This window comes from Schistocerca nitens, chromosome 11 (assembly GCF_023898315.1).
Source record: "Schistocerca nitens isolate TAMUIC-IGC-003100 chromosome 11, iqSchNite1.1, whole genome shotgun sequence".
NCBI classification, from domain to species: Eukaryota; Metazoa; Arthropoda; class Insecta; order Orthoptera; family Acrididae; genus Schistocerca; species Schistocerca nitens.
In genome coordinates this window covers 129403929-129424485 of record NC_064624.1, presented here as the reverse complement: position 1 = coordinate 129424485, position 20557 = coordinate 129403929, and the positions used below count along the sequence as shown (strand labels likewise).

The window sequence follows — 20557 nt, the reverse complement described above, 5'->3', positions numbered from 1 at the left end:
GGTGTGGGGCAGCTTTCAAATCTTAAATAGAAACACCCATTTTTTATTGCAGATTTGGATTCTCCATAAAAAAGTAATAAAGTTTTGTCTGAAACATTTTTAAACCATTGACAGATGGCACTGAAATCGAGAAAAATTAAAATTGGGAAGAACTCAGATTTATTTAGAATGATCCGAGGACGATGCATGAAATCGATACAAAATGTGCACCCATTCTTTCATTATGCCAAATTAAGTTTTTTTTTTTTCCCCACAGTATTTGATGGAGGGAGGCGGAATGGTATTAAAATCTCGTTACGGAACTCTTTACAATTTCATTACTCACCTGACTGTGGCGCTACCGTGGCCAAACTGGGAACTATGGCTCAATATAAAGGTCGGTGTAATGTGATCAGAAGCCACTTCACTTTCAGATTGTGAACCTTAAACATCAACTGACGAAAATAAATTATTGTTTAGCGAAACATGGCTCACTTATCCTCCTACAGAGATTGTTGATATGATGTTAATTTTAGGTGGATGTCATAACAATTACGCTGCAGATGCATAATTGTATGCAGATCGTTTCCCAAACAGGTGACATCCAAGCGAAAATATTATTCAAAATTGCACTCGATGTGCTCGAAATGGATACATGCACCGTCCACCTCGTTATCGCGATTACAATGAAAATTATGCTCGTACCCTACCATTCTCGCCCGTGTTCAACTGGAGCCTGAAACGTGTAGTTCTGCAATTCAGACACAAACTGGAATATCGAAATCAACTGCTTTGGGGATTTTGAAGGCACATAAATATCATGTGTATCATATTACACTCACAGAGGCCTTGATGCAAAAAGATACGCAAATACGCTTGCATTTGTGCCAATGGGCCTTGGAAATAAGAGGTGGCAATGACTTTTTTTAGGTAAGTTATGTTCTCTGATGAAGCCACATTCAAAAACAATGGCGAATTAAATAATCATGATTGTCATTATTGGTCCCCTGTCATTCCACGCAGACCCATTGACAATAAACACAAATGGTCGTTCATGGTCTGGTGTGGAATTTTAAACAGTACCTTGGTAGGACCGTATTTTTTTTTTACCAAAATGTTACTGGGGAATCTTGTTTACAACTTCTCTGTGATGATATGTTGGAGCTAATGGAAGATGTTGATTTAGAAACTAGGCAACAAATGTGGTACGAACAGGATGGAGCAGCTCACCATTATGCTAAAAATTTGCAGAACGTTTTAAATGTGCGGTACCCTGGTCGATGGATAGGATGCGGTGGACCAATTCAGTGGCCTCCACATTCACCAGACCTAACAGCTCCTGATTTTTTTTCTTGTGAGGTTATTTAAAAAATATTGTTAGTGAAAAAGAGCCCACAACGCGAAACCATACGGAGCAACGCATTTGAATAGCGTGTGTAGCCATACCACGGGAGGTGCTGCTCAAAACTGTGGACATCTTACGCAGACGATTGACTTTATGCATTGGAGCAAATGGGGATGATTTTGAACAATTTCTTCGTGGATAATTTCATTATTTAAGCACCCCAAATTGTGAGAGGCAAGGGGACTCACTAATGAAGCTCCCCATGGGAACATCATTCTACTATGTCCATATCATTGTTCCTGGGTAACGCTAATTTGGTGTAACGAAAGAACTGGTGCACATTTTTTATCGATTCGATGCATCTTTCTCGCACAATTCTAAATAAATAAGAGTTCTTCCACAATTTTACTTTTTTCTCGATTTTAGCACCATCTGTCAATGGTTTAAAAATGTTTCAGACAAAACTCGATTACTTTTTTATGGCGAATCCGAATCTACAATAAAAAATGGGTGTTTCCATTTAAGATTTAAAAGTTGTCCTCCACCCCACCCAAAGGGACGGGAGCTGGAGGTCACGTGTAGTATCATTTGATGATGTCCCCCTTAGACGTTACGAACCTGTCTTTCCCACTATTTTTTACCTGATGTACAGTTTTCGAGATAATCTCATCCAAAACTTGAGATGGACCACCCTGTATATTTTCCTATATATACTTGCAATGTACTACCGACACAATAAACAACAATATGTGCATATTTCCTGCTGTACACATACCTTCTCTCTCCAACACTGGATGGTTCTCACCTTTTGACAGGTTTCTAGTCCGTAGTTTCATTGTTTGTGTACCCGTGTATCTTCGTGTGTGTGTGTGTGTGTGTGTGTGTGTGTGTGTGTGTGTGTGTGTGTGTAGCCTGATTCTCGGCCTACTTATTTGAAGTAATTTGTAGGTTATTAGAAACCAGGAAGGACTTCTGCAATGGAAGTAGATGCATATAGAAAAAGGGACAAATAGATAGGTCCTCAAACGAGAAGTAAGAAAGGAAAAAAAATACATGTGGTTGCTAAGATCGAAGAAGAGAAAGAAGACAGCCCCAGAGATGGGAAACCTTCCCAACCCCCTTCCCCAGGACCCCTACCTCGCCGGTTCTCGATTGACAAGCTGGAGGAGGTTCCTACGGAACAGACATTCCCACCGTGACCTTTAAGGTCCCCGAAGAAAATCTTACCAACCCTGTGGAAATAGCAGTGTCAAAGAATCACACACACTTGTTTGCGAGGGTTGTTTGAAAGGTGTGATGTGTGTTTTGTGTCATTCGTGATTTATCTGTTAGTTTAAATCGTGCTTTTACCTACACTACCCAGCCCCTTTCAGAATCGATACAAACCCTCCAGTCTATATCGTATCTCATAAAAGGTATAAAATATTCTATGCAAAATAAAAAATTATACACTACAATAAAATATTTGTTCTGTCCGTCACATTATATTACATTATCCATAAATATAATATTCTACTCTTTTCATTTCATGTCTAGAGATCACTGTTTTTTCCGTGGTTCTCTTACGCCAGTCTTTAAGTTATGTTTATATCCAATTTGCTAAATACTAAAATTATAGAATAGTTTCAGAATTCAGTAATAAACTACAGAATCGTGTAAGATTTGAAGGGAATTCAGTGCAGGAAAACTATTTCGGAAGAAACGCCGAAAACAACTCGGGATCCGACAATCGTCACTCCGCCCGTTAACACAGAACGTTAACGTCCCTGCGGGATAAATGTGACTCCACCCGGATCTCATGGATCTGGTATTAACTTCACTTGAGCAAGTGCAAACCAGTAATTCTCGCTTAATTTTGTGTGGAAGTCCCCCCCCCCCCCCCCCCCCCCCCCCCCCACGGCAAAACAATCACCACTTAACTAGGTAACACAACATCAGGTAAAGTTATTCCATTTTCTACCCTATCCTGGATAAATTTGAATCCTTTCCACAAGTCACCTATAACCTTGCTGGTCTTATTAATTTCGGAAGAAGCAATAGTCGAAATGTTCAGGAGGTTACTCTCGTGGCAACCCCTCGATCTATCATTTCTTAAAATGGTTCCTCCAAGCTACATAAACTTGTAATAACAAACCTGGATATATTCCTACATTATTTACTCATGTACTGACACCTGTAATTTGAAATTCAATAATCGACATTAATTGTTTAGACTGATCTACACTCTCTTTCGAAGTACTTAAACCTTGTGTTACATTATTGTATTCATTATTGTACACGTCTTTTAAAGATTCTAAGTTTCCAATAGGTTTCGATTCTACATTATTACATTTGGCATCAAATTCAGTTTCCAAAGCAGCCATGTCTTCACATCGATTACTAGATTCTTTGCTTTGAGTGTCTACTCTGATGTTCAACAGACCTATGTTTGTCATCTGAATATTTAAAGTTTCATACTGATCCTTTAATTCAGAATCCATTGAGTTATTAAGTCTAGGTTTTTATTCAAAATCTCACTTCGAGCATCCAATTTAGAATTTTGTGATTTCATCACTGTGTCTATTTCTCTACTTAAATTAGCAGTCTGTGCACCAAGTTTTTCACTGGAAGTTGCACTTATTTCATTTCTCAAAGAAGCACCCTGGTCATCTATTTTATCATTTGAGTATTTACTGAGTCTAAATTAACTTTGAGCATTTAAAGTTTTATTTAGTTCCTTTCTTAAAGAAGTATTTTGAGCAGTCAATTTGTTTCTTGAAGCTGCTGAATCTGCACTTTTGTCATCTATTTTATCATTTAAAGTTTTAATCAAATTCACTAATTCAGACCAGTCTGGCACCTCCTCACTCACTTTCATTGCTATGGCTGGTTCTGAAGTTTCCCCGATTCTCTGTGTATTGTCCATATTTGTCTTAGTTTTTGATCAGGTGATCATTTAACGAATTAACTCTAAGCATTGTAGCTACACTAATACAGTCTAGTGACCAGTTTCTTCGACTCTGTACTCGAACAATTATTATTTTCCGCTCACCCGGTGTGAGTTTAGGCTGCATGGATGAGCAGGTGTGGAATCAGCACCGGTGAACAGTAACTGGTGCTGGTGGCATCGGTTGCTGGTTTTCGTGTCTGCATCGGTGTGCGGATGTAGAATCAGCACCGGTTAGCAGCAACTGGTGCCGGTGACGTCGGATGTTGTCTCCGCATCTGCATCCCTGCGATGCGTGTGGGAGCTGGACACTCCTCACACCGAATCTTCTTAGTTGAATTATTCTCGTTGCATGTCTTCTTAGTCTTAATACATCGAGGTCTTCTTTTCATTCTTTTAACATTATTACTTTCGTACGTCTTTCACTGTGTTGCATTCACAATTTTTTTTTTTAAGTTTGGGACTTAATTCAATTACATGAAACAGTTCTCTTGTCTTGTTATTCCTGATTGCTATGGCAACACATCATATCTTCTGCTACGATTTTCTCTCAAAATTCCCATTTTTCCAAGTCCTGTCACAGTGATATTTGACATTAGAAATTTAAAAAATACTTAACTATGTGCTTACATCTTGGAAAATAACCTCTGAAATACGTACATAATTAACAAAGATTTAAATCACTTTATTCTTTCTGAATGGTTTTTTACATATTTGAAAAGTTACATATGAAACATTACATTAATTTTTTGCTTCAAGGTACGCTGCACGTAAAATTTTAAATAAGTGACATTTTAGTTTATTTTTTAATGTGAAAGTGGACATGTTTTCTATTATCTTTATGTAGTTTGGCAAACAGTTGCATAGAAGGCATTTTGCTTTTACAGGCTCTTCGTCAGTTAAGTTGACCCAATTTCCTTCAGTATGTTTTTTTAAATTTTGTTATAGTTCTGGATATTTCTGTTTAACAATACAGCATGGTGACTTTTTATGTTAATACATACACAATCAAAAGGCTTTTGAAAAGTCTAGAAACATACCACAAACTTTCTTAGTAAAGAAAAAATGCCATATTCTGATTGATGCCTAGCACGGATTTAGCACAGGTAGATCCAGCAGTACAGCAACAGCTGAATTTCTACTGTATTCAACTATGGCACTAGATTGACAAAAGAAAGTTTGTGGTATGTTTCTAGACATATTGTTATTAATTGCACATTCTATTATTTTAGACGAGACAGGTGTAATAGTTGTTGTTTGGTAATTTCCTGGATATTTCTTGCTGCTCTTTGGAAATGGGGATCACCTTACTCTTTCTTAAACATGTCAGGAATAATCTTACAACCGTGGCTAAATTTATTAAAAAAAGTTAGAGGCTTTACCACCCATTGCAGTCTAGTTGCAGTCTAGTAGATACATCATCTCATCTGTAAGTATTTTTGTTTTTTAATCAATGTATTTTTGTTAGTTCAGATTCATTTGTTGAGAGAAAGAGAGAATTTTCTCACGAGGAGTACTTCCAATGATTGTGTCAGTAGAGTTTTGCTTTGTTACTTTGCCCACTGCGTCACCATAATGTTGATTTATAATATCACAGACTTCTTCAGTGTTTTTCTTTATAGAAAATATGAAAGAGATTCAACACTGACCTCTCCATATTATTATATAAATTTATTGCAGCAAGCCAGTGGTTGCAACATCCATGTTATTTACACCAATAATTTTATACAGTCTATTGTATTTGGCACAATGAAGTTTAATTGTAATGTTATAACATGTTTACAGTGCAATATTTAATAAATTCCTTTTGTTTTTCCTAGTACTCAAGACATTTACAGTGGGGTGTGCAATTGAGAACAGTTCTCCATCTACCCCTCAGTGCTCACCAGAATTATCCAAAGTGGGGCACTATGCCACTTCCAAGAAGCAGGCCAAAGATGTCCTGGTAAGCAGCACATTGTCAATGCTGCGAGGCAAACAAACAGCAATGAGGATGGCAAGTTGAGCCAATATGTTGCAGCTGAGGGGATTACAACTAAAAATAGAAAATTGAAGGCAGAGACAAAGTGCCTTATCACGAATGCCACCATGGGTGCAATTCAGAAAGTTACTGATTGTTAATTTTTAAATAAAAGATTGAAAATTAAAAATTGTGCTTCTTTATAACTTCCCACTGCCAGGGTACATACCCTACAGGATTGAAATATTCACAGGATTCTCACTCACTTCTGTGGCACGTGACGATGTCCTGTTTCCGTCCTGTTGCGGTAAGCTTGCGAGAGATTTGTCACACCGCCAAGACCCATTCCCTATGGTTTACAGATCTGTGTCTTCGACATCAGTACTTGCCAGTAAGTGCTATCTGCATCATCAATTGAATAATTGTGCAGCAAACAAACAATGGAAAATCTAGGATGGAATGTAACAATATTATGAAATGAAAGTTGCCACTCACCATATAGTATGTTGCGTGCACACACACACACACACACACACACACACACACACACACACACACACTCTGCAGTCTCTGGCAACAGAAGCCGCACTGAGTGGCTTCAGTTGCTAGAGACTTTCTAGAGACTGCAGGAACTGATCTGGCTGTTGGCATAGATCCCCCCCATCAATTACTCTGCCATTGCAACCAATACCAAGGGTGAACCTATCTATACCTAGAATCTAAAACAGCCAGCAAAACAAGGCTGTAAAATGGTTTTTAGTTGTAATATGTCAAGCCAGCAGATCGTAGAGGGATAGGCTCAACATGCTTCCTGTCCATTGCACCTGAGGAGGGAATTTGTACAAATATTTAATAATGGACACATTGATATTGCCAATTGCAATAAACTGCTGAAAAGTCCTACTGGTGAAGAATATTTAAGATACAATTTCTTTTTTATACATTTATATTCACTTTGGGAATGCCAGCTTTTCAATGGTACATAGCTCAATTTTGTGGCTTACCAATACAGCTTGGAAACTGCCACAAGTTTTAAAATTTTTTTGAAATTTGATTCCCTTATGCTTGTGTTGTTGCGGCCTGTTAACAATTTAAACAAAATTAACTACTTAGCGCCACCTGAAGGTACTCCCCACTTGAAAAATAACACTAGTTTACCTTCAAGTATTTATCTTTCAGTGTGATGCAAATTTCAGCACACACCTGCACAATAATTTTTTGAAATGCTTGGCTGTGAAATTCTATGACTGAAAGCTAGGCTCTAAATGATTCCCTAGTTGCCAGGAATCGAAGTGTGACAATCAACCCGAAACATAGTAGGGCATAATGGAGGTGGTCAGTGATATATGATGGTCAAATCATAAAACACAAGTTAAATGGTCCGATTCTTACCTCCGACTAGGTGAAATAGCTTCCCTCAGCACAGTGTCACACACACAAATCCCACCGTGTAGCATGGACAATAGTTTGTCAAGACAGGACACATCCATCCTGGCTAAATTCCTGAATTCCAGAGGATCTTCGGGCCTAAACTCTTTCCTTAACAGGGAGTCTATGACCATCCCTGCCTTCAGCCCTTCTTTGCAGCCAAGGCAGAACCCAAACCCTGCCCCTGGCGTTACGTCACCGTTCAGTCTTAACTACTGAAGAAGCTACTGTCACTGCAAATGCAGTTTAAATAATACCATCGTCCAAGTCTAAAACACTGTGAAACAAAAGCGAAAGTAAACATAGTTAATAATAATAATTTTCTTGTACCACCAACAGAACGGTTTAGTGTACAATTCTGTATAACCATGACATAATTTCATTCTAGTGCTGCTTAATAAATATGAACCTAGATCACTCAGAAGATTTAATGAGTAGTACCAGTTCTAAGAAACGATAAATTTGCATACTCGACAACATAAACAAGACTGTAGTTCCGAATATGTTCTCTTGGGGCACTAGGGTAGACATACACAGTAGGTGTATCACACAATCGGTCGAAGTCCCACACACGTTGCTTGGGGTGCTGGTGCAGATTTGTATATGTTAGGTGTGTCTTGTAATACTGGCTTAAGACTAGTTTGCTCATTCAGACGTATGCCCGTGTTGAATTTTTTTCATAGTTTTGTTCATTAAGAAATTATGACTTATATAGAAAGGAATGGTGACAGAATGAATGTTTGTGATGAATTCTTCTCGGGTTAACAGCCGAGTGGTGGTGTCGTCTTGTCGCAGTGTTTCAATGAGTTTTATACCCGTCATCTTTGCCAGAAGGTGATTAGTACGAAACTCATTGAAACGTCGTGACAAGATGACGCGACCACTCGGGTGATAACCCGAGAAGAATTCATCAGTGGAACACGCCGAGAAAGACTGCAATTGCATAGAATGCATGCTTGTTTGGTGCCTGTCGGAATTCGAAAGAAATGGGTATTCCTATCTTCTGTTCCTTCCTCTCCACCACAGAGCCGCCAATTTCTGGTAGGGAAAGGGGGGGTGGGGATTTGGGGGGGGGGCAGTCAAGGAGTTGAAGAATTTAATTAAGTAGTCACTCAAATTGATGAGAGTGAGAGGGGGCGCTATTCATTTAACTCGTGCCTGAAAGTGTACCTGTATCAGTGAGGGAGTGGGGGAGTGTTGGAGGATTCCTGAGGGTTGGTGGGGGGAATGGGGTGAATCAATAGGTTAAAGACCTGCCAATCAAAAGGAAGGATTATCCTCAGTGAGTCAATCAAAAGAGAACAATAGCTTTCCCCCTGAATGCGTAATTGAACCTGATGTAGGCAACCTACACAAGCAAATTGCTCTGAAACATAATTTTTGCCCCTAGGGCAAAGAAAGTGCGAAGACAATTTGTTAGAGCAGGGTGACTACATATAGGGCAAGTATGCACTCGGGGCAAACCTATAGTTCTCTTTTGATGGTTATGACCCCCTAGGGATGATCCTTTCTTTTCATTGACAGGTCCTTAACCTATTGTTCCCCCATCCCTCCCCCTCCCCCCCCCAACCCCCTGGAAACCTCCAATCTCCCCCCCCCCTTCCCATCAGTGATGAAAGTACATCACATCTTCAGGCCTTAATTAGTCGAATAGCTCCCTCACACACTCATCAATTGGATTGACTGCTTAATTAAATTGATCCCTTATTAATCCCCCCCCCCCCCTCTCTGCTAAATCCTCAGCTCTTCCTTACCTGGAAATTGGCGGCTCTGTACTGGAGAGGAAGGATCTCGTGACAGGAAATTCGTTTACATAGCAGAGGGTATTATAAAAAAATTCAGTTTGAAGGGGTCGGATCTCTCTTACTCACCATTCTCTACTGGTTGGAAAAATGCAGGTCTTGTAAAGAAGTAATTAAATTCATCACTTTTTTATTCTGATTACACAAGGAATACAGTCACGAAACACCCATTACATGTAATTATGCTGTTAAAAACCATTCGGTCACGAAGCGTGCACCGTCCATCGTGCCATCGCACCACCTGCGAAGGCTGCCCAGAATCGGGGTGCACCGGCGAGAGACTGAGAGGCAGCAGTGCCACGCGCAGGTGTCTGCTTGGGCCCTACAACTGACAGACCGGATGTCACACTAATCCCCGAACAAAAGCGTGTGAGAAATTCCTGTCAAAACACATGCTCTTTCTGTCTTTATCCTCCCGTTTTGCCGGGCCTGCATGTGCCGTCGGTCGCAGTCGGACCGAATTGCAAATAAAGCAGCGTATACCCAGTAAATGCCTGTGGAATACCGATACTTGTGCGAACTGGCACTGGTTTCTGAAAACATTAATAAGATATTCAGAAATTTCGTGTAGGTTTACAGTATTCCATACTTATTCTTGGAGTGCACCGTGAAATGCTTTTTTAAAACTGGTGGAGTTTATGTGCAGTGGCCAGTTGAAGTCGATGAACTATTCTATTTTGCTAGAATTGAAAGCAGTGTGACACCCCTCCAACTTGTATCTGTGGTTAGATTTCCTTTTTTCGGTAGTTGAACAATGATGCCACACCTGCAGACTTCTGGAACTTGCTTTGTTTGCCAAAACACAACTTGGTTTTTTGTTGAAAAAAAAAAAACCCGAAGCAGCTTAGGTGACACTCAGGTCAGTGATTTAGTTTAATACACATGGGGTCGCAAATGTTGGGAAATAATCAAAAGTAGATGAGAAATGTTGAACCTTTGATGTGTATCACATTTGCAACAGTTGGTCTTGGGTGTGAAGGGATGGTTGAGTAATGCAACGCTCTGAGTCAAGCAAACAGTGCAAATTTCGAACATCTTTTGCAAATGTAAACTGTTGTCAACACAGAGCTTACAAAATTATTGTCCTCCCTGTAACCGAGTAAAAGCTGTTTTCATTTTGTTTCCCTTACTTATGTCCCTTCTTGTTGTGTTTAAAGACACTATTTAGTAAGAAAAACTGGTCATTTACTGTTAACAATCTGATTCAGCAACTTGTATTAGTTTACTTGTGACCCAATATAGTAGGGTTGTTGTCCTGTATTTTGCAATAAACCAGCAGAGACTGCAAGTCTGACAAGTAAATCTCAGTGTGAACACACAACTATGTCACGCAATAAAAGGATTACTGCTTTCAGACACAAGACTCGAACCCTGAGCTCCCCGCATCAATTTGTACCCATAGCTCTGAGCCATATCAACATGAGTGCTTAACTTGTCAGGATGATCACGTGCAGAATGGTACGTCATGTGGTGGCGTCTCACGTCCAATACTTGTCACCCATTATTGGGGTATTAACTGACATATGCAACCCATGTGTCTTATATTAAATTCCTTGTTTCAGAGGTTTTTAAAAGTTTGTAATAATAATCATAGCATATGTTGCACAGTTTAGTAAGGTGCTGAATTAAGTTCAGGTCTCCATATTTTAGAATTCTGGCAGAGATTTCATGCAGGTAAGCTGCTTTATTGTTTTTAAGTGTCTGGATTGCTGCACATGTCTGCTTCTGTGGTATCACCTGCTTTGACTATTATGTCGTGCATTTTTGGGCCATTTTCAAAGTTGTAAGCATTGAGTGGCTTGGTCTGTTTTAAGGTTTCTCCAAAAAAGTCAACCCATTGTGCAGCTCGTTCATCTTTTGTGATCAGGAATTAACCATTTTTATCCTTTACTGGGCAGTTTGAAAAACTTTTGGAAATGAGTTAACTCTTCAATATGTGATGTTAAGAATGAGAGTGAGAAAAAAGTTTCATAAAGGTTTTAAATTATGTATAAAGTTTGTTGCAAATCTGTAAGATAATTTGAAAACCCACATACTGACTAGAATAATGATTTAACAGGATACCTTGTGGCCCCAAAGTCATGTCAGATTTGCTAAAGTGATTGAGAGAAATAAAACTATTGCCATTTGTTGCCGTGGCAACCACTTCATTAATGTGTTAACATATTGTGATGAAGTTGACGAAAACTGTATACAGACAAAAAAAAATGGCTCTGAGCACTATGGGACTTCACATCTATGGTCATCAGTCCCCTAGAACTTAGAACTTCTTAAACCTAACTAACCTAAGGACAGCACACAACACCCAGTCATCACGAGGCAGATAAAATCCCTGACCCCGTCGGGAATCGAACCCGGGCGTGGGAAGCGAGAACGCTACCGCACGACCATGAGCTGCGGACTGTATACAGACAACCATGCAAATAAAGCATCTAATGTGTGCAGTACACACCAAAGCCTTTCACAGCTCTTTGGTCAGTCAATAGAAGATTGTGGTGGTAAGAGAGGGTGAATAAAAAAAAAAAAAGTCGGAGCATACATCTGCTTTGAGGCAATGTTCTGCCAACTCAGTTCTGTTTGTAGGATTACCTATACACATCAAATGGAATACTCTGGCTGACCAGGCTTTCGTCATGTTGGCAAAAATAAGTTTTGATGAGATAAATTTTAATACAGCCCCTCTCATCTATCTCTGTCAATTGAAACTATAAGTGTATGGCTGTCACTTGTAGATAAGTTAATTAATCAACAGCTGATTCAATGACATTGATTTTAAAAATAAAAAATTTGTACCCCAAGTAAGAACAAAAATATTTAATTGCAAATGCGGCCTCTGTAATGAAATTGCTGCTTAACATTTACAACTCAATTATTCATTACAAAACCAGTTATTTTCCAATATTCCATGGTTTTTTCCCTTACAAATGTTGCCTTATTTAAATGTTATGTGATTAAAGCTCAGTCAGTCAATAATTGTAATTGATCTCTTGCCCTAACAATAGCTTACAAAGAAGAGGGAGATATATTGATGAAATCTTTTACGATACAGAGTGGCGCACATAAAACAGGCCTGAACCGGAGTGTGAACATGCGTGAGTAGCATTACTAGCTTGTCAGTTTCTTTGCCACCTTCCAACAGCAGTAGCGTGTAAGTAGTTCATACGGAAAGTAGTCGCTATAAACCGTGTACTTCATTGTCATGCCTTTCTCCATTGAAGAACATGTGTTCTTTGTTGAAGAACGTGCGGTCTTAATCCATTAAAATTGTTCGTAACACTTTTCATGAAAAGTTTCCTGAAAGTAAAATTGCTGCAAAATCAATGATTCAGGATCTAGTGAGAAAGTGGCGTTCGACAGGCATTGTTGTTAACTCAAAGAGAATTAAGGCACAGACTGTACGTACACCTGGAGCTATGGCAAATGTGGTGGCACACATTGAAAGAAGTCCCTACAAGTCAACATGACGATTATAACATCAATGAGGAATCTCTCGCAAGTCGTGTCAACGCATCCTTCGTGGCTTAAAAATGAGACCTTACCGTGTGAGTGTTGTTCAGCAAATAAAAGAAGCGGACAATGGTAAGCATACACATTACTGTAATTGTTGCCCGAAAATGTCGCTGGGGGAAAATCTTGATCTGTTCCACCTATTTACGAGGGGTGAAGCTGGGATTCATCTGTCGGGTTATGTTAATTCACATGACACTGGGCTACAGAGAATCCCCATGGCATACTGCAAAAGCCATTACACGATTTAAAAATTGGTGTATGATGTGCTGTATCTGGTAACAGAATTATCGCTCCATTGTTGTTCAATGAAACTGTCAACACGCATATTTTCTTGCAACTCTACAATGAATTTTCGGCTCTGTTAACTCCAACTGAAAAATGTTGGGCATATTTCCAACAAGATGGGGCAACTTCTCGTACCTCAGATTTGTCCTTAGCTCGTATCTTGTGGCCACTCCGCTCTCCTGACTTGTCACCATGACTTTAAGCTCCGGGGATTTCTAAAGGCTAGAGTACCGCAACTATTCCAGACACTTGACACATTAAAAAACAACATACGTGAAGAAATTTCGAACATTCCTGAAAGAGTACTGAAAAGTGTTTTCCTTAACACGCTTCGACGTGCACAAATTTGCTTGGATGTTGGTGAAGAACATATTGAACACAGACTTCAAACTCCTTTCTAAAATATGCTTATTAAAATAATAAAAGTAAATCTGTTACTTAAACTGTTAATTACACAGTTAATAATGAAACTGTACAATAAAAATGAAAGAAAGCGATGATGTATGTTGATTTTCTTCATTAATATTCCTTTCAGTAGAGGGGCTGGTTTTATGTGCACCACTCAGTATTATCTTTAAATATCACAGCTGCTGCCTTTCGTGTTACGTGCTTGAGATCTAGTGTTAGGACAGTGCGCTGGTTGGTTCTTGCCAGTGCTGCAAGGGAGCACTATAGTCTGTTCCCATGTGCTGTCATTACTTGAAAAAGATAGAAATATAACTGTGTCAATATATGCCCCTGCATCCCATCTCTTACATATAAGGGTTCATATTTTGCTGCCGAAAGTAAGTCAGGGATGTGCATGTTTTTGATAGTTGAGGAGCACAGTTTTAAGGTAATTAAATAAATGGAAGGCTGCTTTGTTTTTTAATTTTCTGGTACCCTGATGCAATATACTAACATTATTTTTCACTGTGATTTATGCGAATCTTGTGACATACTAACATATTTTTCACTGTACTGTTATGAGAATTTTGTGGTATTTTAACATCTCTAGTACCTGCCTGCCTGAGCTTCTCTTTAAGCTTAATTTCAATCAATGTTGGATGACGACACTCGTAAACCGTGGTTGAATCCAGGCAAACAATCGACATCCACTGCAAGACCAAATTGCTTTGGACAGTGGTCTGGGTTTGGTAGGATCATGCGTGTTTGGTGAGATCAGAAACATGTCATCTATTATGAGCTTCTAAAACCTGGTGAAAACATTAATGCTGATCACTACCAGCAGAAAATTATAGATTTAAATTGAGCCTCATGTGGAAAACGACTGGAATATGGAAAAGTGCAACACAAAGTCATATTGCTCCATGATAACACCCCATCACACACAGCAAAACGGGTCAGGAAACGATCAAGGCATCAGTTGGAAAATATTGGGGCATGTGGCTTATCCTCCAGACTTGACTCATCCGATTATCACCTATTTGCATCACGGGGACACGCTCTCGTTGAACAATACTTCAACTCGTATGAAAATGGCTCGCTGACGGGTTCACTTCAAAAGAACTGTTTCTGTGAACACGAATTCACAGCCTGCCAGAGAGGTGGGAGAAATGTAAAAATAGCAATGGAGATTTTTTTGAATAAAATATTGCTTATCTGTTTCAAACAACAGACATGTAATTATTGTAACCAAATACTGGTTCCATACTTCTACACCTGGTAAGAAACCAGTCTGGCAAAATGTGTCATGAAATGAGTTTCTCAACTTAATGCTGTCATGTGAAGTAACCTTAATATGGTATTATGATTTGCACAATCGAACGTCTTCAACAAATCGCAGGATGTTTCTAATGTTTAATAGTTAATAATTTTTTCTTGTGTCTGGGTATCAATAGTTGCTTCAGGGGGATGGACTTTTTGAAATCCAAACTGTGGTTATAAGTCATTTACTAAACAGGTGAGTGGCAGCACTTGAGTATATTACCTCCAGAAAAGAGTATTGTTTGAAACCATTGCAGTCACCTTTCTTATTGTGACATGGGATCAGTTGAACCTATCAATATGTGATGTGAGTTTGATACATGATGTAATTTTTTGCATCTACATTCCTAATTAGCAAGTACCGTGTGGTGCAGGGTGCTTTGTATTGCAGCTTATCATTTCCCCATTTCTCCTGTTCCAATCACAAATGGACCTAGGGGTAGAGGCACTCTATATGCTTCCATGCAAGTCATGATTTCTATTATCTGTAGACAGCAATCCTTATGTGAAATCTTAGTTGGTGGCCATAGAATATTCTGCTGCCTGTTACAAATGTCGATTCTCAAAAAGTTGTCAGTAGTGTTTTGTGAAAGAACGTCATCTTCCATCTAGGGATTCCCATTTGAGCTCATGAAGATTATCTGATTGAAGCTACCAGTAACAAATCCTGTAACCTCACCTCCCAAGATCCCAAACACTCAAGCAGCACAATCTGATTTATAGATGAACTACACCTTCCCAGAATTCTCCCCCAATAAATTGAAGTCAACCATTGGCCTTCCCCACAACCGACCTTATGTACTCATTCCATTTCAAGTCTTCTTGCCGCATGATGCCTAGATATCCAACTGAAACGCAACACTCCACTAATACTGTGCTTGAAACCAAGTCTGTTTTTTCCTACACATCTACATAAATTTGCATTTTCCCACATTTAGAGCAAGCTGCCATTCATCACACCAAATAGATATTCCGTCCAACTCATCGTCTACCCTTCTAAAAGAGTGAATCAAATATAAACCTGAAATTTTCAGTGCCTGTTTGTAGATAGTGGTGTGATCTCTGCTCATTGTTGTTTTAATTTCCAGTGATTGTTTTTCACAACCAGAATATTGTCGTACCATTTCTTTAGCCAGAATCTCGATGTCAGAGCGAGAGCTACCATTATCTGTCGTGCACCACATTATAATCGAGTTTCTCGCAACAGAGGAATAAAGCCATCTGAAATTTTGAAAAGACTTGTGGCACTGGGGTTAACATCCTGAGAAACACTCGACTGTATGCTGGCACAAACAATTTTTACGATGTTGAGAAACAGTTGAGAATGCAATTTATTGACGTTGCCTGAGGTCCTGTCTTATAGAGGAGCTTATTCTCACGGTTAGGCAGTTTATTGAAGGTGACTGACATACAATGGCTGCCGAAATTGCTCCCGAGACGGGCATACCCTGCAGCAGTGCTCGAACGATCATTACCGACAACCTCACATTTCGGAAAAGTCTGCAAGGTGGGTGCCTTGTCTTCTCATCACAGAACACATAAAATTTAGGAATTGTTCTGGACACAATGGACCATCCTCCCTACAGTCCGAATTTATCTCTTGCAATTTGCCTCTCCTTGGACCTCTAAAGCAAACAGTCGGAGGACACAGATTTGATGACGATACGCTCAACTGTTGATGTGCAACTGGCTGCTGTGACAGTCCCACTTATCTTACAAATAAGGGATCGAGAAACTGCCCGCCTATCCACAGGGGAAAATGTGTTTCCCATTCAGCATACTGTGTGGAAAAAGTTCATGTGCATGGATTTTTCTGTAACCTAAATAAGTATATAACAAAAATTTCCAGTTTGTATTTGATTGACGCTCGTACAGTCACCAGACGACACCATCTCGTTCACTACAGCCGCATCAGCAAGCAATCATATATTGCTGCTCACTCCAGCCGTCAAACCATTGATGTATGTAAAAACAAGCAGTCCTACCATACGCCTTGTGGCACTCCTCATGACGTCCTTGTTCCGGATGAATATTCACTTTCCAGGACTACATACAGGGTTCTATCAAAGTCTTCATGGTATGAGAGATTTATACCACATAAATTAATAAGTGATGGTACTGATTCCCCATGGTACACAAAACGGGTCAGATCGCTGTAGCAGAAGCAGCGAAAAAAGCATGCTAAATTTAAAAGAACGCAAAATCCCCAAGACTGGCAAAGTTTTGCAGAAGTTCGAAATATACCGCGTACTTCAATGCTAGATGCGTTTTATAATTTCCACAACGAAATCTGGAAGAAAACGCAAAGAAATTCTGGTCATACATAAAGCACACCAGTGGCAAGACGCAATCAATACCTTCACTTTGCGATAACAACGGTGAAGTCACCGATGACAGTGCCACTTAAGCAGAGTTATTAAACACGGTTTTCCGAAACTCCTTCACGAAAGAAGACGAAGTAAATATTCCTGAATTCCAATCAAGAACAACTGCCAAGATGAGAAACATAGAAGTAGATATCGTAGGTGTCGCAAAGCAGCTTAAATCACTTAATAAAGGCAAGGCTTCCAGTCCAGATTGTATACCAGTCTGGTTCCTCTCAGAGTATGCCGATAGAATAGCTCCATATTTAGCAATTATATACAACCGCTTGCTCACAGAAAGATCCGGACCCAAATATGGGGAAATTGCTCAAGTCCCACCAATACCCAAAAAGGGAAGTAAGAGTAATCCATTGAATTACAGGCCCATAACACTAACGTCGATTAGCAGTAGGGTTGTGGAACATATACTGCATTCGAACAGTATGAAGTACCTCGAAGAAAACGGTTTATCGACACAAAGTCAGCACGGATTCAGAAAATATTGTTATTGCGTAACACAACTAGCTCTTTATACTCTTGAAGCAATGAGTGCTATCGACAGCGGATGTCAAATTGATTCCATATTTTTAGATTTCCAGAAGGCTTTCGACACCGTTCCTCACAAGCGTCTTCTAACCAAACTACGTGCCTACGGAGTATCGCCTCAGTTGTGTGACTCATTTCGTCATTTCCTGTCAGGAAAATCACAGTTTGTAGTAATAGACGGAAAGTCATTGAGTAAAACAGAAGTAATATCCAGCGTTCCCCAAGGAAGTGCTATAGGCCCACTGTTGTTCCTGCTCTGTATTAACGACATAGGAGACAATCTGAGTAGCCGTCTTAGATTGTTTGCAGATGATGCTGTCATTTACCGTCTTGTAAAGTCATCACATGACCAAAACGAATTGCAGATCTGTATGGTGCGAAAAGTGGCAATTGACCCTGAATAAAGAAAAGTATGATGTTATTCACACGAGTATTAAAAGAAATCCGCTAATTTTCGATTACGCGATAGGTCACACAAATTTGAAGGCTGTAACTTCAAGTAAATATTTAGGGATTACAATTACAAAAACCCTCAATTGGAAGGATCACGTAGATAATGTTGTGAATAGAGCAAACCAAAGACTGCGATTCATTGGCAGAACACTTAGAAGGCGCAACAGAGACTGCTTGCTTACACCACGCTTGTCCGCCCTATTCTGGAGTATTGCTGTGCGGCGTGGGATCCGTATCAGGTGGGATTGACAGATGACATCGAAAAAGTAAAAAGGACAGTTCGTTTTATATAATCACAAAATAGGGGAGATAGTGTCACAGACATGATACGTGGGTTGGAGTGGCAATCATTAAAACAAAGGCGTTTTTCGTTGCGACGGGATCTTCTCGTGAAATTTCAATCACCAGTTTTCTCCTGCGATTGCGAAAACATTCTGTTGGCACCCACCTACATAGGGAGAAATGATCATCACGATAAAATAAGAGAAATCAGGGATCGCACAGAAAAATTTAAGTGCTCATTTTTCCTGCGCGCCGTTCTTGAGTGGAACAGTAGAGAGACAGCCTGAAGGTGTTTCATTGAACCCTCTGCCAGGCACTTTATTGTGAATAGCAGGGTAATCATGTAGACGTAGATGTGTGTGTGTTGTGGAACCTATTCAATGTTTGGACCTTCAGTTAACAGTCTGCAGTGGGGCACATTGTCAGGTGCTTCCTAGAGCTCTAGCAGCATGATTTCTGCCTGTTGCTCTTAATCTATCATTCACACGATATTGTGTGAGAAAAGAGCAAGCTGAGTTTCACATGAGCACTGCTTTCAAAATCTATGTTGATTTGTGTATAGAAGCTTTTCTGTCTGAAGGAAATTTATTGTATTGTGGCTAGTGAGGGATTTTGATTTGAAAATGTTTTACTTCAAAAGCATTAATAATTAATATCTTACCTTTTGACTGTTGGCAGTCTGTTGATTTTTACTCCTTAATAGAAAGCTCCTTTCTGAACCGTAGAGCAGGAGCCATAGTCTGTATGGAAAGTATTTTTGTTTTTGGCAGTGAAAGTGACATTTTGCACCAAACTCATTCTTATTACTTACTGTAATTACTATTAGCGAGTATTTTGATTGGTGCACAAATGGAAGAATTCCTCCGATAAAGCTCCTGTTTTAGCTATATTATCAACTTCACACAACATATTTGCTGCACATCTCTGTAGAATACATTTTTGTTCTTAGCTGTAACAACCCACAAGAGTGTAGGACAGGACTGAATCAAAGTATATGAAGTGTGCTACTATTTCTTATCTGCAATTCGACAGTGTGAGAGAGATTACTGAGTACAAAGCAGGCAGAATCATATTCATCAAAGAGTTTCTATCCATTGTTTCTGAATCTTTGGTTTTTACCAGTTTTTTTCTTAGTTCTGTCAGAAATTTTTAAGATGTCCTGTTGCAGTGCACTTCACATTGCTGTTACCACAGATGTATAACGTGCAGCATGTAAATAACCTTCATAGCTACTCATTCTCCAACCAGTTTGCTTTGTGTTATACCAATTGTTTCCCAGGTGATTAGTCATTCCAATGCCTCTAGTTTATCCAGGCCCCCCACACAGAGTAAAATGTTCCTGTTTTGTATTTCTAGAGATGCACTTCTTGTAAACATTTTGTTAGTGCAGATGGCTGTTGGATATCTTTCTGATCAGTTCTGTTGTATGTTAGAACTTACTAGCCTTTTTCTTTCTACGCTCCCGTCCCAAGATATATCTCTCTCTCTCTGTTTGACATGGATTCCGTTTTCTCAATTAAAATTTTGAGAAATCTTTCTTTGCAAATTGTGTAAAAGACCAGAATAATTGTTTCTGTTGGATTTGTTGGACATAGTGCAAACTCGCTTTCTGTGTCAAACTTCGTGTATTGTTCTACACATGGAGCCAGACAGTGTACTTCAGCCAGGAGCTGTTGACAGATGCTGTGAGAAGCTGCTCCATAGAACGCTGAGCTGACGTGTGTTAGCGGATTTTTTGTGTGTAGGTTACAGTAAATTGTCGGGACTGTTGCGAAGTTTTGAGTAAAATGGTAGACAAAAGAATTGATATTAACCTTAAGCAGAATGCACTGATACTGAAAATATAATACAGTTTAGTTTGAAATAGTTGGAGATTAAAATAGGACAAAATTTCACAGTGTGTTACAGTGTATGAGTTATTGAGCTTTAAAGAAGTTCTCTTATGGTGGTGATAAGCAATTACTTTTAGCT

At 39.4% G+C, this 20557-nt stretch overlaps 1 protein-coding gene and 1 long non-coding RNA gene across 6 annotated transcripts in view; one reads left to right on the top strand and one right to left on the bottom strand.

Annotated features, from left to right (window-relative positions):
• The window catches only part of LOC126213549 (uncharacterized), a 178930-nt gene extending 172575 nt beyond the window's left edge, over positions 1–6355 (top strand). For all 5 annotated transcript variants that reach the window (XR_007541252.1, XR_007541249.1, XR_007541251.1 and 2 more), the window contains one exon: positions 6188–6355. This is a non-coding gene — a long non-coding RNA (uncharacterized LOC126213549). The remainder of the gene's footprint in view (positions 1–6187) is intronic.
• The window catches only part of LOC126213542 (poly [ADP-ribose] polymerase tankyrase-1-like), a 560647-nt gene that overhangs the window by 404017 nt on the left and 136073 nt on the right, over positions 1–20557 (bottom strand). The gene's annotated exons all lie outside the window — the stretch shown is intronic.